The 5,408-nt window shown below is 37.7% G+C and overlaps 1 pseudogene across 1 annotated transcript; it reads right to left on the reverse strand.

Annotated features, from left to right (window-relative positions):
• Nucleotides 1-2,173: 2,173 nt before the first annotated feature.
• Nucleotides 2,174-5,206, reverse strand: LOC311176799 (small ribosomal subunit protein uS5-like; annotated as a pseudogene). Its single transcript has 2 exons — nucleotides 5,202-5,206; nucleotides 2,174-2,866 (listed from the first exon to the last, which is right to left on the reverse strand). The product of its transcript is annotated as a small ribosomal subunit protein uS5-like (transcript).
• Between the last annotated feature and the right edge of the window lie 202 nt (nucleotides 5,207-5,408).

Consider the following 5,408-nt stretch of genomic DNA (forward strand, 5'->3'; position numbering starts at 1 on the left):
AAGAGTTGTATGGAGCAAGGGAAGACTATTTGTTCTATTGACATATATGAGTCTGAGAACTTATTTTCAAATTAGATTATTTTAATTATATAAACTAATGGTCACATTTAAAGGCAATGTAGCATTATTTTATATAATTAAAATAATCTAATTTGAAAATAAGTTCTCAGACTCATATACCTCAATAGAACAAATAGTCAAGTCAAAGTTTGTGAAATGAATGCTTCAAATATGCTTATTTTCCTAAAAGGAGGACATTAAAAGATGCTGCTATGAGAAAGATAACTGACTCTCAAAAGAGAAAAATTACATAGTGAAACTTCATCTTCCTCTAGTGAAGTAACTTAGTGATTGCCCTGAAACAGAGCTAGCAGTCAATAAACTCAAGATATTCATGCATGGGTGCATTGGTGAAGGAAATTCTATGGGGACTACACCTGGGGCAGGGGTGGGAGGGAGAAGAAAGCAAACCTTCTTTAAAAATCAAGAATGATGTGTAATATATATAAATAAAAAAAATTTAAAAAAAGATTTTAAAAAGGAACAGTGCTTTGCTCACAGAAAAAAAAAAAGAAACAGCGAAATCAGCATCCACATTTGGTTGCATTGGTCTCCTGTGCCTGGTGGGTTCCTCCCAATCATTTACCCACCTCCTGCTGCAAAACAAACTCTATGTCCTGTCACTGGGGAGCAGATTTACTAGTGCGGCTCGCCAGGTTCAATATGACACAGGCTTAAGTAATACAGGCATATTCAGAACAAGGGGAAGCTTGAGATGTTGTCTAAAGTTGCTAGACAACCAAGGGAGTTTCATCCTAGGAATGCAAGACTTACTCAACATTGGGAAAATAAAGCAATGTGTTTATCATTAACAGATCAATTAAATATGAAAACGATAGTGCCATATCAATAAAGAAAAAAGCATATGGTAAAATAAAACATCTGCTCCTGATACAAGCTAGAACTAAACAAACCAGAAGTAAAAAGATACTTTCCTACCATGTTAAAAAAAAATGCTTCCTATTAAATGTAGACATCAAGTCAGCTTTATTAAAAGAGTCACAAATCTGGCATAATTCCACCTAGCAAGTAGAAAGGCACTGCAAGGAATTTCACGAAAGAAGGTTTTTATAGTCAGCAAGAAGGTGGGGCAAGGTTTTCAGCAAAAGGAAAGAAAGATTATCTGAGGCAAAGCCACTTCCCTTAGGAAAAAGGGGCCTCTCCCCATACAGATTACCTCACGCTTAGCTAAGATAGAAATATTTGGGGAGGGCTGAGTATTAAGGAGGAGGTATTAAAGGGGTGGACGGTAGAGAAGGTTGTATATGGTAGTGCAGGCACAGTAGACAAAGTCAGGTAGATTCAAATAAAGGTCTTCTCCATTGAAAAGAGATAAGGAGATTATGCTTTCCTAGTATAAGCCCTTAGAGAGATAACTTTATATGTACACATCTTTTTCAAAGGCAATTTTCTCCCAGTCTATAGAACTCCTCCCTTGAAATCAGCCTTTTGTTAAAAAACAAAACAAAACAAAACAAAACAAAACAAAACAACGTTTTGGAGTGGCAGAGTTTGGTTTCTCTACCAAAGGAATTGATTTCATAATTCTTTGTAACTAAGTCATTAAAATTATATGAATACTTTCCTAGATGTATGCTTCTCTTATTGTTTATAGAGTACCCAATATCTATTTAAGGGCAGTGTCATAAAGGCAAGCATGTAAAATTAAGATTTCTCGAAAACATTCTTTTTTTTTTTTTTTACAGAATTCTATTTCAATATAATTTTTTAAAAGAATAACCCTAATTTTGCTTATTAACTTTTTCAGTGTGCCACTGGTTTCAGTAAATTTTAACTCATTGTATATAATGTTTTCTTTAAATCTGTAATGATTACATTACTTGCATACTACCTATTATGATCGTTTCAATATAATTTAATCACTTTTACATTAAGCACTCTAATTTTTAGTAAAAACTTCTATCAGGATTCACTTAGGGACATGAAGTGGCTGAGAAATCAAATTTGCATTTGAATACCAATTTACCCAAGTGGATATTAATAGTGTTGCTGTAGAGCATGTAACTTATACATAGTCCATTTTCCTCACCAATAATATTAGTTTGTAAGTGTCAGCATTGCCTTTTTTTTTCCCTCCCAGGCATAATTCACTTTATTTCCTGGTATAAAAATTATGTGGGGCCAGGGCTGGAGTTCTCTGCACCGTGACTTTCGTGTGGGTCTTCACCAGGTGGTCGGTGAATTCCTGATTGGGCGACTTGGTGAACACGGTCTCTTTCCAGAGGTGGGGGTGAGAGAGCCAAAGGTCTTGGAAATGGCATCCAAGGTGGCCTTAGCAAAGTTTCCCAGGGTGCAGTGCAGCCTCTGGCTGAGGGTAACTGTCACCAACAACGGTCATCAGTAGCAGCTTCTTGTGCTCTGGGGCTGAGACCATGATGCCAGTGTCCCTGGAGGCAGGGATGAGACCACCAGCACAGAACCACAGTGACCAGTCACCTTGCAAGGGACAGTGTGGGGCTTAGCAATCTTGTTGCCCCAGTAGCCACGCTACATGGGGACCCAGGGCCAGGATGATGGGCCCTCAGATGACAGTGGCTACCTCCTTGGAGCATTTAACACCCAGACCAACATGTCCATTGTAATCTTGATGGTGACAAATACCTTGAACCTGGTCCTTTGGCCAGTGCTGCTCTGCTTTTTAACAGGCAAAAGATTCCAAACTGTTCTTGAGGGACAGCCCAGGAAAAAATTAATTATCTCATATTCCTTGAAGGGCGAGAACAGATAGGTCTTCTCCGGTGATTTGGTGATGGAGATCCACTCCTTGCCCTCAGCCTTGCCTCCACTAGCTCAGAGACTGCAGTCTTGAATCCCATCAGGGCCTCGACCCCACCCTGGGGCACGTTGTTGAAGCCTCAGTGGAAGCCCCCAGGGTACCCAATTCAGGGCCCCAGGTCTCCCTGTCCTCCTGCCACACTGGCATGGTTCACCATTGGTGTATTCACAGAGAAGAATGTTATCATTTCTTAGGAGAAATTGTTAGTACATATTGTTTAAATCTTCTTAAAATGATTTCAGTATTACACCTCCAATGGTTTTCACTCGATAGTTCTCTCTGGGGCTCTTGAAACTTTCTATGAGAACATAGAAATAAATGTACTTTTTAACAAGTTGCTGAATGTGTGGACCAACATCAGCACACCCTAAGTTAAAGTGAATTGAAAGCCATATCCCTTCCTAATTTTATTGAAGGGCATAACAATCCGTCTAGTGAGGGAAATGCTTCCTTTCAGGTAATTGAAATTATTTGAATACTATTCCTTGGAAGGACTGAGCTCACTTACTTTCAACATCACCTACTTCATCAGAGCAGTAAATTCTTTTTTTTTTTTTTTTTACAACTGGGGTGTAAGCCAGAGGTGCAGGGGTTGAGAGGATTCACCAGCAGAGACAGAATGGGGAGCAGAACAAGCAGATGTACTGAAATACACTGATGAGAGGAGCAGCTGGTGAGGCAGGAGAGGTCTGCTGTGCCATGTGGGTTGCTCCCTTGCTGGCCAGAGATCCAGCTCGTGCTCCAGAGGCTGGCCATAACTTGATAGCACTGTCTTTAATCCTTGCACCACCAAGGAGGCCCTAAATATAATTCTTAATGCATACATAATAATTTTATAGACTAATTTGAAGCAAAGTTAGATTTAGGAGAACAAATAGCTTATTGTGTCTATTATTTTTTTTAAGATTTATTTTATTTATTTATGCATACAAGAACTGGGGTGTAGGCCTGAGGGGCCAGTGGTGAGATGATTTACCAGAGATAGAACAGGGAGCAGAACAGGCAGATGTACTGAAATACATGCTGAGGGGAGCAGTAGTTGAGACAGGTCTGCTGTGCCATGTGGGTCAGAATGTTGCGATTTAACCTCTTATGCCACCAGGAAGGCCCCATATCTACTAATTTTTTGCTTTAGTAACAGATGTGGATATGACCTATTCATATTTGTATTTTCCCTTCAGTCCTAAGACATTGGCTTTCACAAAAAATGAACCCTGAGTAAACAGAGACAGGATTAGTCCTTCCCACCCAATAGAACTCTACTAATTTGTCTTAGAAATATGTTTTTATCTGTTGGTATTACCTAAGACTAACAGAGTTGCTCCTTTTGTGAGAGAAAACACTAACAGTTGTGAAACCAACTCCTTAGCCACAGTCATAAGAAAGTGAATCTGAAAAAAAAAAGTAACACGCTTATTCTTCCAGATCTTCTAAATTTTAAACTTCAGTTAAGCCCAGTATCTAAAAATTTAAAATCTAGATGTTGTATTCTTTTGTTAAATTGGTTTTACAAAGCTGTGTCAATATCTGTTCAGCCTACACTCTGAATTAGAACAAATATGTTGTCATATTTACTTTAAGTATTTTCACAAATCCATTATGTAAATCAATAGATAGTCATAGAATAATGTCTACAACACTGAAAATAATGCTATCCACCACATTACATATGCCACTTTCTGGGGAAATCCTGGGGTGGGGTGGGAGGGTTTAGATTTCTCTCAGTGGCTTTTAGGGTTGAAAAACACTTCTGGAAAGAAAAAAAATGTGAGCTTCATGGTTGAATATGATTTGATGAATATAGCTGACTTTGTTTCATTCTTTTTAATGATGTAATTTGTGACCTACCACTGACTAGTGTGAAGAATATGACAGTATATATTTGCATAATGATTATACCCCCTGGGTTTATCTTTTTTTGTTGTTGTTACTCTTGTTTTTCATACATTCATAATTTTCTTTATTCACTCAGAGCCCAAGGCAGCTTGGAGTTGTCCAATAACAGTGCAATTTCTCCACATCAAAATGATGGCAGAAAAAATTTGAGATGATATTAATATGGAATGTATCAAGTTTGTGACAGGAAGTAGGAGTTGAGATCAGGTTGAAGGTAAACAGTAATGAAGACAATTGGCAAACCCTAAGAAGCAGACTTTCATAATTATGTATAAACACATGAGCTTCCTTCAACTAAATGTTATTCCTGTATTCTGCTGGTGTAGCTGAGCCTGCATTGACGTGTATTCAGTACACATTTTAGTATAAGCTGGTATGGTCTGAGGAAAGGAATCCTTTCATGAACTATGTACCTAAAACCTAAAACTTTAATGACTTCATTTCCTACACCATCGATTATAAATTCCCTAGAAAAACCGTAAGTATACTTGACAGTGTAACTAGATATTTTACCAATCTTGTTCACCTTTATTTTTTAACTATTTTGTAAATCAATCATACTCAGTCCTTTATTAATACATGCATATATTCAATTACTATCAATCTATATTAAATTTTATATGGTTACAAAGAAGCTACCATTATGTATATATGT

Source organism: Talpa europaea (genome assembly GCF_964194135.1).
Source record: "Talpa europaea genome assembly, chromosome: 9".
NCBI classification, from domain to species: Eukaryota; Metazoa; Chordata; class Mammalia; order Eulipotyphla; family Talpidae; genus Talpa; species Talpa europaea.